The sequence below is a fragment of the Oncorhynchus kisutch genome, linkage group LG10, assembly GCF_002021735.2.
Source record: "Oncorhynchus kisutch isolate 150728-3 linkage group LG10, Okis_V2, whole genome shotgun sequence".
NCBI lineage: Eukaryota > Metazoa > Chordata > Actinopteri > Salmoniformes > Salmonidae > Oncorhynchus > Oncorhynchus kisutch.
In genome coordinates, this window is record NC_034183.2 from 9,656,446 (window position 1) to 9,668,281 (window position 11,836).

Genomic DNA, 11,836 nt, shown 5'->3' on the forward strand with positions numbered 1-11,836 from the left:
CCATCAAATGTCTCTATTCTGTCCACAGAGCTCAGGTATTACTGAGCTCTTTGACTTTGATGGGAGGTTACCAAGAACTGGATGGTCACTCTGACAGAGCTCTAGAGTTTCTCTGTGGAGATTGGAGAACCTTCCAGAAGGACAACCATCTCTGCAGCACTTCACCAATCAGGCCTTTGTCTTAGAGTGGCCAGACGGAAGCTACTCCTCAGTAAAAGGCATATAACAGCCCACTTGGAGTTTGCCAAAAGGCACCTAAAGACTGTGGGGATGTTTTTCAGTGGCAGGGACTGGGAGACTGGTCCAGAATGAGGCATAGATGAATGGAGCAAAGTACAGAGATCCTTGATGCTCCAGAGCGCTCAGGACCTCAGACTGGCGCAAAGGTTCACCTTCCACCAGGACAACTACCCTAAGCACACAGCCAAGACAACGCAAGAGTGGCTTCGGGACAAGCCTCTGAATGTCCTTGAGTGGCCCAGCCAGAGCCTGGACTTGAAGCTGATCAAACATCTCTGGAGAGACCTGAAAATAGCTGTGCAGCAACGCTTCACTTCTCATCCTTCAGCTCATTTTCCTTTATCAATAGTAATGTTTCCCTCTCCTCTCCTGTCTCATTCCCTCTCCTCTCCTCTCCCCCTCTCTCATTACCCTCGCCTCTTCCCTCTCCCTCATTCCCTCGCCTCTCCCCTCTCTCATTTCCTCGCCTCTTCCCTCTGCCATTACCTCGCCTCGCCTCTCCCCTCTCTCATTCCCTCTCCTCTCCCCTCTCATTCCCTCTCCTCTCCTCTCCTCTCCCCTCTCTCATTACCCTCGCCTCTTCCCTCTCCTCTCCTCTCCTGTCTCATTCCCTCTCCTCTCCCCTCTCTCATTACCCTCGCCTCTTCCCTCTCCTCTCTCCTCACTCATTCCTTGCCTCGCCTCTTCCCTCTCCCTCATTCCATCGCCTCTCCCCTCTCTCATTTCCTCGCCTCGCCTCTTCCCTCTGTCATTACCTACCTCGCCTCGCCTCGCCTCTTCCCTCTCTCATTCCCTCGCCTCGCCTCTCCCCTCTCTCATTTCCTCGCCTCGCCTCTTCCCTCTCTCATTTCCTCACCTCGCCTCTCCACTCTCTCATTCCCTCTCCTCTCCTCTTCCCTCTCTCATTCCCTCTCCTCTCCCCTCTCTCATTCCCTCTCCTCTCCCCTCTCTCATTCCCTCTCCTCTCCCCTCTCTCATTCCCTCTCCTCTCCCCTCTCTCATTCCCTTGCCTCGCCTCTTCCCTCTCCCCGCCTCTTCCCTCTCCTCGCCTCTTCCCTCTCCCCTCTCCCCGCCTCTTCCCTCTCCTCGCCTCTTCCCTCTCCTCGCCTCTTCCCTCTCCCCTCTCCCCGCCTCTTCCCTCTTCCCTCTCCTCGCCTCTTCCCTCTCCCCGCCTCTTCCCTCTCCCCTCCTCTTCCCTCTCCCCTCTCCCCCGCCTCTTCCCTCTCCCACCTCTTCCCTCTCCCACCCTCTTCCCTCTCCCACCTCTTCCCTCTCCCACCTCTTCCCTCTCCTCGGCCTCTTCCCTCTCCCCGCCTCTTCCCTCTCCCACCTCTTCCCTCTCCCTGCCTCTTCCCTCTCCCCTCTTTCATTTCCTCGCCTTGCCTCTTCCCTCTCCTCTCCCCTCTCTCATTCCCTCCCCTCTCCTCTCCCCTCTCTCATTCCCTCGCCTCTCCCCCTCCTCTCCCCTCTCTCATTTCCTCGCCTCTCATTCCCTCTTCCCTCTCCCATTCCCTCGCCTCTTCCCTCCCCTTTCGCCACTTCCCTCCCCCCTCTCGCTCTCCTCTCTTCCCCCCTCTCTTTCCTCTCTTTCCCCACTCTCTCTCCTCTCCCCCCCCTCAATTCAATTCAAGGGGCTTTATTGGCATGGGAAACATATGTTAACATTGCCAAGCAAGTGAGGTAGATAATATACAAAAGTGAAATAAACAATAAAAATGAGCAGTAAACATTACACATACAGAAGTTTCAAAAGAATAAAGACATTACAAATGTAATATTATATGTATATATACAGTGTTGTAACGATGTACAAATGGTTAAAGTACAAAAGGGAAAATAAATAATCATAAATATGGGTTGTATTTACAATGGTGTTTGTTCTTCACTGGTTGACCTTTTCTTGTGGCAACAGGTCACAAATCTTGCTGCTGTGATGGCACACTGTGGTATTTCACCCAGTAGATATGGGAGTTTTTCAAAATTGGGTTTGTTTTTGAATTCTTTGTGGATCTGTCACGTTCTGAACTTAGTTATTTTGTTATGTCTTTGTTTTAGTTTGGTCAGGGCGTGAGTTGGGTGGGTTGTCTATGGTCCTTTTTCTATGTTGTGTTTTGTGTTTGGCCTGGTATGGTTCTCAATCAGAGGCAGGTGTCGTTAGTTGTCTCTGATTGAGAATCATACTTAGGTAGCCTTTTTCCACTTGTGTTTTATGGGTGATTATTTTCCCTTTCAGTGTTTGCACCATTCGGGACTGTTTCGGTTTTAATTTTGATTCTCTTGTTCTTTTGTATTTTGTATTCAGTCTCATTCAATTATACTATGGAAACATACCACGCTGCATTTTTGTTCCTACTACTCTTCCTCTACTCCTCCTCCTTGTCTCTAATATGGTCATACATTGGGCAGGAGGTTAGGAAGTGCAGCTCAGTTTCCACCTCAGTTTGTGGTCAGTGAGCACATAGCCTGTCTTCTCTTGAGAGCCAGGTCTGCCTACGGCGACTTTTCTCAATAGCAAGACTTTGCTCACTGAGTCTGTACATAGTTAAAGCTTTCCTTAAGTTTGGGTCAGTCACAGTGGCCAGGTATTCTGCCACTGTGTACTCTCTGTTTAGGGCCAAACAGCATTCTAGTTTGCTCTGTTTTTTTGTTAATTCTTTCCAATGTGTCAAGTAATTATCTTTTTGTTTTCTCATCATTAGCGGGTATCGGCCTAATTCTGCTCTGCATGCATTATTTGGTGTTCTACGTTGTACACGGAGGATATTTTTACAGAATTCTGCAAAATTCTCTCTCTCTTCTCCTTCCCCCCTCTTTCTTCTCTTTCCCCCCTCTTTCTTCTCTTTCCCCCCTCTCTCCTCTCTTCCACCACCCTCTCTCCTCTTCCACCCCCCCTCTCTCTTCTCGTTCCCCTCTCTTTCTCTACTCTCTTCTCCCCTCCTCTCTCTTGCCCCCCTCCTCTCTCTTGCCTCCCTCCCCTCCTCTCTCTTGCCCCCCTCCCCTCTCTTGCCTCCCTCCCTCCTCTCTTGCCTCCCCTCCCTCTCTCTTGCCCCCCTCCCTCTCTCTTGCCTCCCTCCCTCCTCTCTTGCCTCCCTCCCTCCTCTCTTGCCTCCCTCCCTCCTCTCTTGGCCTCCCTCCTCTCTCTTGCACACCCCTTCCTCTCTCTTGCCTCCCCTCCTCTCTCTTGCCTCCCCTCCTCTCTCGTGCCCCCTCCTCTCTCTCTTGCCTCCCCTCCTCTCTCGTGCCCCCTCCTCTCTCTTGCCTCCCCTCCTCTCTCTTGCCCCCCTCCTCTCTCTTGCCTCCCTCCCTCCCTCCTCTCTTGCCTCCCCTCCTCTCTCTTGCACCCCTTCCTCTCTCTTGCCCTCCCCTCCTCTCTCTGTGCCCCCCCTCCTCTCTCTTGCCTCCCCTCCTCTCTCTTGCCTCCCCTCCTCTCTCTTGGCCTCCCCTCCTCTCTCTGCCTCCCCTCCCTCTCTCTTGCATCCCTTCCTCTCTCTTTGCATCCCTTCCTCTCTCTTGCCCCTCCCTCCTCTCTCGCCCCCCTCCTCTCTGCCTCCCTCCTCTCCTTGCCTCCCTCCTCTCTCTTGCCTCCCCTCCTCTCTCTTGCCTCCCCTCCTCTCTCTTGCCTCCCCTCCTCTCTCTTGCCTGCCCCCCTCCTCTCTCTTGCCTCCCTCCCTCCCTCCTCTCTTGCCTGCCTCCTCTCTTGACTCCCCTCCTCTCTCTTGCCTCCCTCCCTCCTCTCTCGTGGCCTCCCCCTCCTCTCCGTGCCTCCCCTCCTCTCTCTTGCCTCCCCTCCTCTCTTGCCCCCCTCCTCTCTTGCCTCCCCTCCTCTCTTGCCTCCCCTCCTCTCTTGCCTCCCTCCTCTCTCTTGCCCCCCTCCTCTCTCTTGCCCCCCTCCTCTCTCTTGCCTCCCTCCCCTCCTCTCTCTTGCCTCCCTCCCTCCTCTCTCTTGCCTCCCTCCCTCCTCTCTCTTGCCTCCCCTCCTCTCTCTTGACTCCCCTCCTCTCTCGTGCCCCCCTCCTCTCTCTTGACTCCCCTCCTCTCTTGCCTCCCCCTCCTCTCTCTTGCCCCCCTCCTCTCTCTTGCCCCCCTCCTCTCTCTTGCCTCCCTCCCTCCTCTCTCTTGCCTCCCCTCCCTCTCTCTCTTGCCTCCCTCCCTCCTCTCTCTTGCCTCCCCTCCTCTCTCTTGACTCCCTCCCTCTCTCGTGCCCCCCTCCTCTCTCTTGACTCCCCTCCTCTCTCGTGCCCCTCCTCTCTCTTGCCTCCCCTCCTCTCTCTTGCCCCCCTCCTCTCTCTTGCCTCCCTCCCTCCCTCCTCTCTTGCCTCCCCTCCTCTCTCTTGCACCCCTTCCTCTCTCTTGCTCCCCTCCTCTCTCGTGCCCCCCTCCTCTCTCTTGCCTCCCCTCCTCTCTCTTGCCTCCCCTCCTCTCTCTTGCCTCCCCTCCTCTCTCTTGCCCCCCTCCTCTCTCTTGCCTCCCTCCCTCCTCTCTTGCCTCCCCTCCTCTCTCTTGCCTCCCTCCTCTCTCGTGCCCCCTCCTCTCTTGCCTCCCTCCTCTCTCGTGCCCCCCTCCTCTCTTGCCTCCCCTCCTCTCTTGCCCCCCTCCTCTCTTGCCTCCCCTCCTCTCTCTTGCCCCCCTCCTCTCTCTTGCCTCCCTCCCTCCTCTCTCTTGCCTCCCTCCCTCCTCTCTCTTGCCTCCCTCCCTCCTCTCTCTTGCCTCCCTCCCTCCTCTCTCTTGCCTCCCCTCCTCTCTCTTGCCTCCCCTCCTCTCTCTTGCCTCCCCTCCTCTCTCTTGCCTCCCCTCCTCTCTCGTGCCCCCTCCTCTCTCGTGCCCCCCTCCTCTCTCTTGCCTCCCCTCCTCTCTCGTGCCCCCTCCTCTCTCTTGCCTCCCCTCCTCTCTCTTGCCTCCCCTCCTCTCTCTTGCCTGCCCCCCTCCTCTCTCTTGCCTCCCTCCCTCCCTCCTCTCTTGCCTGCCTCCTCTCTTGACTCCCTCCCTCCTCTCTTGCCTCCCCTCCTCTCTCTTGCCTCCCTCCCTCCTCTCTTGCCTCCCCTCCTCTCTCTTGCCTCCCCTCCTCTCTCGTGCCCCCTCCTCTCTCGTGCCCCCCTCCTCTCTTGCCTCCCCTCCTCTCTTGCCCCCCTCCTCTCTTGCCTCCCTCCCTCCCTCCTCTCTTGCCTCCCCTCCTCTCTCTTGCCTCCCCTCCTCTCTCTTGCCCCCCTCCTCTCTCTTGCCTCCCTCCCTCCTCTCTTGCCTCCCTCCCTCCTCTCTTGCCTCCCCTCCTCTCTCTTGCACCCCTTCCTCTCTCTTGCCTCCCTCCCTCCTCTCTTGCCTCCCTCCCTCCTCTCTTGCCTCCCCTCCTCTCTTGCCTGCCTCCCCTCCTCTCTTGCCTCCCTCCCTCCTCTCTTGCCTCCCTCCCTCCTCTCTTGCCTCCCTCCCTCCTCTCTTGCCTCCCCTCCTCTCTTGCCTCCCCTCCTCTCTCGTGCCCCCCTCCTCTCTCTTGCCTCCCTCCCTCCTCTCTTGCCTCCCCTCCTCTCTCGTGCCCCCCTCCTCTCTCTTGCCTCCCCTCCTCTCTCTTGCCCCCCTCCTCTCTCGTGCCTCCCCTCCTCCTTCGTGCCCCCCTCCTCTCTTGCCTCCCCTCCTCTCTCTTGCCCCCCTCCTCTCTCTTGCCTCCCTCCCTCCTCTCTTGCCTCCCCTCCTCTCTCTTGCCTCCCTCCCTCCTCTCTTGCCTCCCTCCCTCCTCTCTTGCCTCCCCTCCTCTCTTGCCTCCCTCCCTCCTCTCTTGCCTCCCCTCCTCTCTTGCCTCCCTCCCTCCTCTCTTGCCTCCCTCCCTCCTCTCTTGCCTCCCTCCCTCCTCTCTTGCCTCCCCTCCTCTCTCGTGCCCCCCTCCTCTCTCTTGCCCCCCTCCCTCCTCTCTTGCCTCCCCTCCTCTCTCGTGCCCCCCTCCTCTCTCTTGCCTCCCCTCCTCTCTCTTGCCTCCCCTCCTCTCTCTTGCCCCCCTCCTCTCTCTTGCCCCCTCCTCTCTCGTGCCTCCCCTCCTCTCTCGTGCCCCCCTCCTCTCTCTTGCCTCCCCTCCTCTCTCTTGCCTCCCCTCCTCTCTCTTGCCTCCCCTCCTCTCTCTTGCTCTGATGTCCTTGTGCCAGGTTATGCGCTCTATCTTCCTCTAACCTCATCTTCTCTTTTTTGTCAAGCTGTTCTCTTTGACTGGTATTCTGACATTGATTAGGCTTTCTCTCCTCTGCTCCCTCTCCGTCTCAGCCTTCTCTCATTTTCACTTTCCTCAGATCATCTGGCCCTCTGCTTCTCTCTAATGTTCCTTCTCTAATCCATCCTCCTGTTCTCACTTCCCCCTGAGCCTCCAGACTTCTCTCTTTCTTTGACCTGAAGTCCAAAACTGACTTCCTCTCACCTGATGGGTTGAATGATGGAATTGATTAAACCCCATATTTCTGTCCATGGCCTAAACCAGTAACATAATAGCAGTATACTGTAGGCTGTCTACAATTATTAGCTATCAATGTTTTCCTTTGTCTGTATACTGCAATTTTTAGCTGCAAATGTGTACAAGATGAAATACAAGTAAATAAGTCTGCCTATAGGCCTACAAAAAAATATAGAAAAAAATAAAATATATTAAAGGGTCCAGTCACCTCTTCTGTTGCTCCTGCAACACAGCAGCCATTTTGAGTCCAGTAGCTCTTCTCTCTGAGGTTGCTCCTGCAACACAGCAGCCATTTTGAGTCCAGTAGCTCTTCTCTCTGAGGTTGCTCCCTGATAAGGAACTCCTGCCGCAGCTCACTGAAGCGGGCCTCAATGCAGGCCTGAATCAGTTTGTCCTACATCCTATGGAGCTGCTTAAGTATGAAAGCCATAGAGATCCAATTAAATTACTAGAGAAGCTATGTCATAAACCCTCAAAGTGCCATATTGGGGTGAAAATAGCAGCCATCTTGGTCAAGGAGAAATCCAGGAATGGTGTAGTTGGAATGAATGACAGTAGAGCTTTTACTGATGCAGGAAAATACAAGTCAAGTGTCATGTGATGTATCAGAAAGTGTGTAATGTAATTATAGTCAACCTATTGTCATATAATTCTAAATACAGTTTAAACAGCTTTTTCACCAATTTTCTGTATAAATAGCCTCTAAAATATACGTAAACAGACTATAATTTATTTTATTTTGGGGGGGTGGGGGATCTGTGAGTGTTATTATATGATGCAATATCAGTACCTGTGCATTCACAACTTGTCGTATCATCAACTGATTTCAGCCTCTGTATAATTGTCAATTGACTGCATCTTTTCAATCAAATCAATCAAATTTATTATGAAGCCCTTCTTACATCAGCTGATGTCACAAAGTGCTATACAGAAACCCAGCCTAAAACCCCAAACAGCAAGTAATGCAGGTGTAGAAGCACGGTGGCTAGGAAAAACTCCCTAGAAAGGCCAAAAGCTAGGATGAAACCTAGAGAGGAACCAGGCTATGAGGGGTGGCCAGTCCTCTTCTGGCTGTGCCGTTCCATCTTTTCAATGGATTGTTGGCAAATTCACAGTTCATTTGAAAAAGGAATGGAATCATTCCTCTAAAACTGGCTGGCAAGCTAGCTAACACACACAGTGCAGATACATTCTTCACATTCCTTGTTTTAAAACAGTATCTTATCACAGCACTGGCAAGCTATGGTTGACCAACTCCCTGACTAACATGGCTGATCTTAGGACCTTCGTAAGAAAGCTTGTGTTCATTCTAGTATTCAAATTCCTAATTCTATGATCCTCACTCATCCTGGATGGAGTGAACACAGGAGAACATACAGCAAACATTTATTCTCCACTAGAGAAATGAACAGTAGAATCATACATACAGGATCTGCTTGGTAATCCACACCCTAGCTTCGTTAGATTCCAAGCGTCATTGATAAAATCGCAGTTATATGAGCTTAAATGGGACAACTGAACATGTTATTTACCTGGGGTTGTGTTCAGCAGCATGTTATTTACCCGGTGTCGTGTTCAGCAGCATGTTAATTACCCGGGGTTGTGTCCAGCAGCATGTTATTTACCTGGGGTCGTGTTCAGCAGCATGTTATTTACCCGGGGTTGTGTTCAGCAGCATGTTATTTACCTGGGGTCGTGTTCAGCAGCATGTTATTTACCCGGGGTCGTGTTCAGCAGCATGTTATTTACCTGGGGTCGTGTTCAGCAGCATGTTATATACCCGGGGTCGTGTTCAGCAGCATGTTATTTACCTGGGGTCGTGTTCAGCAGCATGTTATTTACATGGGGTTGTGTTCAGCAGCATGTTATTTACATGGGGTTGTGTTCAGCAGGATACAAATAAATGAAAATTAGTCTCTCTTGGACAAGTTCAGGTTGCACCTGTCTGTTGCACGTGTTTTTCTTTTTTTACAACTGAACATGACCCTGAATGGAAAAGGCTCAGACATTCCAGTGGACCATTAGATGTACATGTACGTTTAGGCGAGGGGCTAAAGTCATGGCTACTAGGGTTGGGTTGGGGCTTAACCTAGAACTACATTGTTTTGAATAAATATATAATTTATTTTCTCTATAGAGCTTTGAATTAAGTAACGAAAAGCACTATAAACCTATTATTATTATTATTATTATTGTTGTTCCCTCAGGAAACTGCCTTTATGACATCACATGCTATATGTTCTATTTAGAAAACTCAAATTGCCATGGTAGTCTGTCTCCATGTCATGACCCCTCTGTGACATCACCCACTGTTAGCAGTAGGCCTATGTTAACGGATATTTTTATCTCCTATTTAACCAATGGCATTATCATTCCAACCTACTATAAAACACAGTGTAGTACAAATGTAGGCTACAATACATAGGCTATATATTATTGATCCTCACCCTGCCACCCAATCCTGCTTCTTCAAACTAAATGAGCTTTTACCAATTTTAGTAGCGTGCCTAACATACTTGGAAAACCTACTTTGAAATGTCTTCTACCGCAGCGGCTGCATTGAACTTGAAAAAAATCTAAATACAACATTTAAAGTGTTGGTCCCATGTTTCATGAGCTGAAATAAAAGATCCCAGAAATATTCTATCTGAACAAAAAGCATCGCTCAGATTTTGTGCACAAATTTGTTTAGATCCCTTTAGTGAGCATTTCTCCTTTGCCAAGATAACCCATCCACCTGACATGTGTGGCATATCCAGAAGCTGATTAAACAGCATGATTGTTACACAGGTGCACCTTGTGCTGGGGACAATAAAAGGCCACTTTAACATTTTCAGTTTTGCCACACAACACAATGCCACAGATGTCTTAAGTTGAGGGAGCACTCAATTGGCATGCTGACTGCAAGAATGTCTACCAGAGTGGTTGCCAGAGAATTGAATGTCAATTTCTCTACCATAAGCCACCTTCGTCATTTTAGAGAATTTGGCAGTACGTCCAACCAGCCTCACAATCACAAACCACGTGTATGGCGTTGTGCGGGTGAGTGGTTTGCTGATGTCAACGTTGTGAAGAGTGCCCCATGATGGCGGTGGGGTTATGGTATGGGCAGGCATAAGTTACTGACAACTAACACAATTGCATTTCATCAATGGCATTTAAAAAAAAAATGGGGGGGGGGGGGTATCTGTGATCAACAGATGCATATCTGTATTGCCAGTCGTGTGAAATCCATAGATTAGGACCTAATGCAGTTCTCAATTGAAGGATTTCCGCATAAGAAATCTTTGAAATTGTTGCATTAATAATTTTGTTCAGTAGAATAGGTGGAAAGCCATGTGGATGCTTTGAAATGTCTCCGATTAGACCTTTCAAGCTAAATAATTTTACCCAGTAAGATCTAGGTATTCCTCACACAACTAGACACAATGAAACATTAGCTCATATAATGTTCATGGCAGGTGTTTCATTCAACGTGTCCCTTCTTTAACATTAAAAGTTATTTATAGCAAAAAGTTCAAACTCATATCAGTTTTATCCAATTATTTTCATTTCCGTGTAAAGGTCTCAAATGAAACACAGTAAGAAGCACTAAAGTAAACTTTAAATATCCAGAGAAGTAGAGCCACTTATCATTCCTCTTGACATGGTCTCTGGTCATTCCACATGCAGACAGCTGTTGGTTAGTCTCTGGTCATTCTACATGCAGACAGCTGTTGCTTAGTCTCTGGTCATTCCACATGCAGACAGCTGTTGCTTAGTCTCTGGTCATTCCACATGCAGACAGCTGTTGTTTAGTCTCTGGTCATTCCACATGCAGACAGCTGTTGGTTAGTCTCTGGTCATTCCACATGCAGACAGCTGTTGTTTAGTCTCTGGTCATTCCACATGCAGACAGCTGTTGCTTAGTCTCTGGTCATTCCACATGCAGACAGCTGTTGGTTAGTCTCTGGTCATTCCACATGCAGACAGCTGTTGCTTAGTCTCTGGTCATTCTACATGCAGACAGCTGTTGCCTAGTCTCTGGTCATTCCACATGCAGACAGCTGTTGGTTAGTCTCTGGTCATTCCACATGCAGACAGCTGTTGCTTAGTCTCTGGTCATTCCACATGCAGACAGCTGTCGGTTAGTCTCTGGTCATTCCACATGCAGACAGCTGTTGGTTAGTCTCTGGTCATTCCACATGCAGACAGCTGTTGCTTAGTCTCTGGTCATTCCACATGCAGACAGCTGTTGGTTAGTCTCTGGTCATTCCACATGCAGACAGCTGTTGCTTAGTCTCTGGTCATTCCACATGCAGACAGCTGTTGGTTAGTCTCTGGTCATTCCACATGCAGACAGCTGTTGCCTAGTCTCTGGTCATTCCACATGCAGACAGCTGTTGCCTAGTCTCTGGTCATTCCACATGCAGACAGCTGTTGGTTAGTCTCTGGTCATTCCACATGCAAACAGCTGTTGCCTAGTCTCTGGTCATTCCACATGCAGACAGCTGTTGGTTAGTCTCTGGTCATTCCGCATGCAGACAGCTGTTGCCTAGTCTCTGGTCATTCCACATGCAGACAGCTGTTGCTTAGTCTCTGGTCATTCCACATGCAGACAGCTGTTGCTTAGTCTCTGGTCATTCCACATGCAGACAGCTGTTGCTTAGTCTCTGGTCATTCCACATGCAGACAGCTGTTGGTTAGTCTCTGGTCATTCCACATGCAGACAGCTGTTGGTTAGTCTCTGGTCATTCCACATGCAGACAGCTGTTGGTTAGTCTCTGGTCATTCCACATGCAGACAGCTGTTGGTTAGTCTCTGGTCATTCCACATGCAGACAGCTGTTGGTTAGACTCTGGTCATTCCACATGCAGACAGCTGTTGCCTAGTCTCTGGTCATTCCACATGCAGACAGCTGTTGCTTAGTCTCTGGTCATTCCACATGCAGACAGCTGTTGCCTAGTCTCTGGTCATTCCACATGCAGACAGCTGTTGGTTAGTCTCTGGTCATTCCACATGCAGACAGCTGTTGCTTAGTCTCTGGTCATTCCACATGCAGACAGCTGTTGCCTAGTCTCTGGTCATTCCACATGCAGACAGCTGTTGCCTAGTCTCTGGTCATTCCACATGCAGACAGCTGTTGCCTAGTCTCTGGTCATTCCACATGCAGACAGCTGTTGGTTAGTC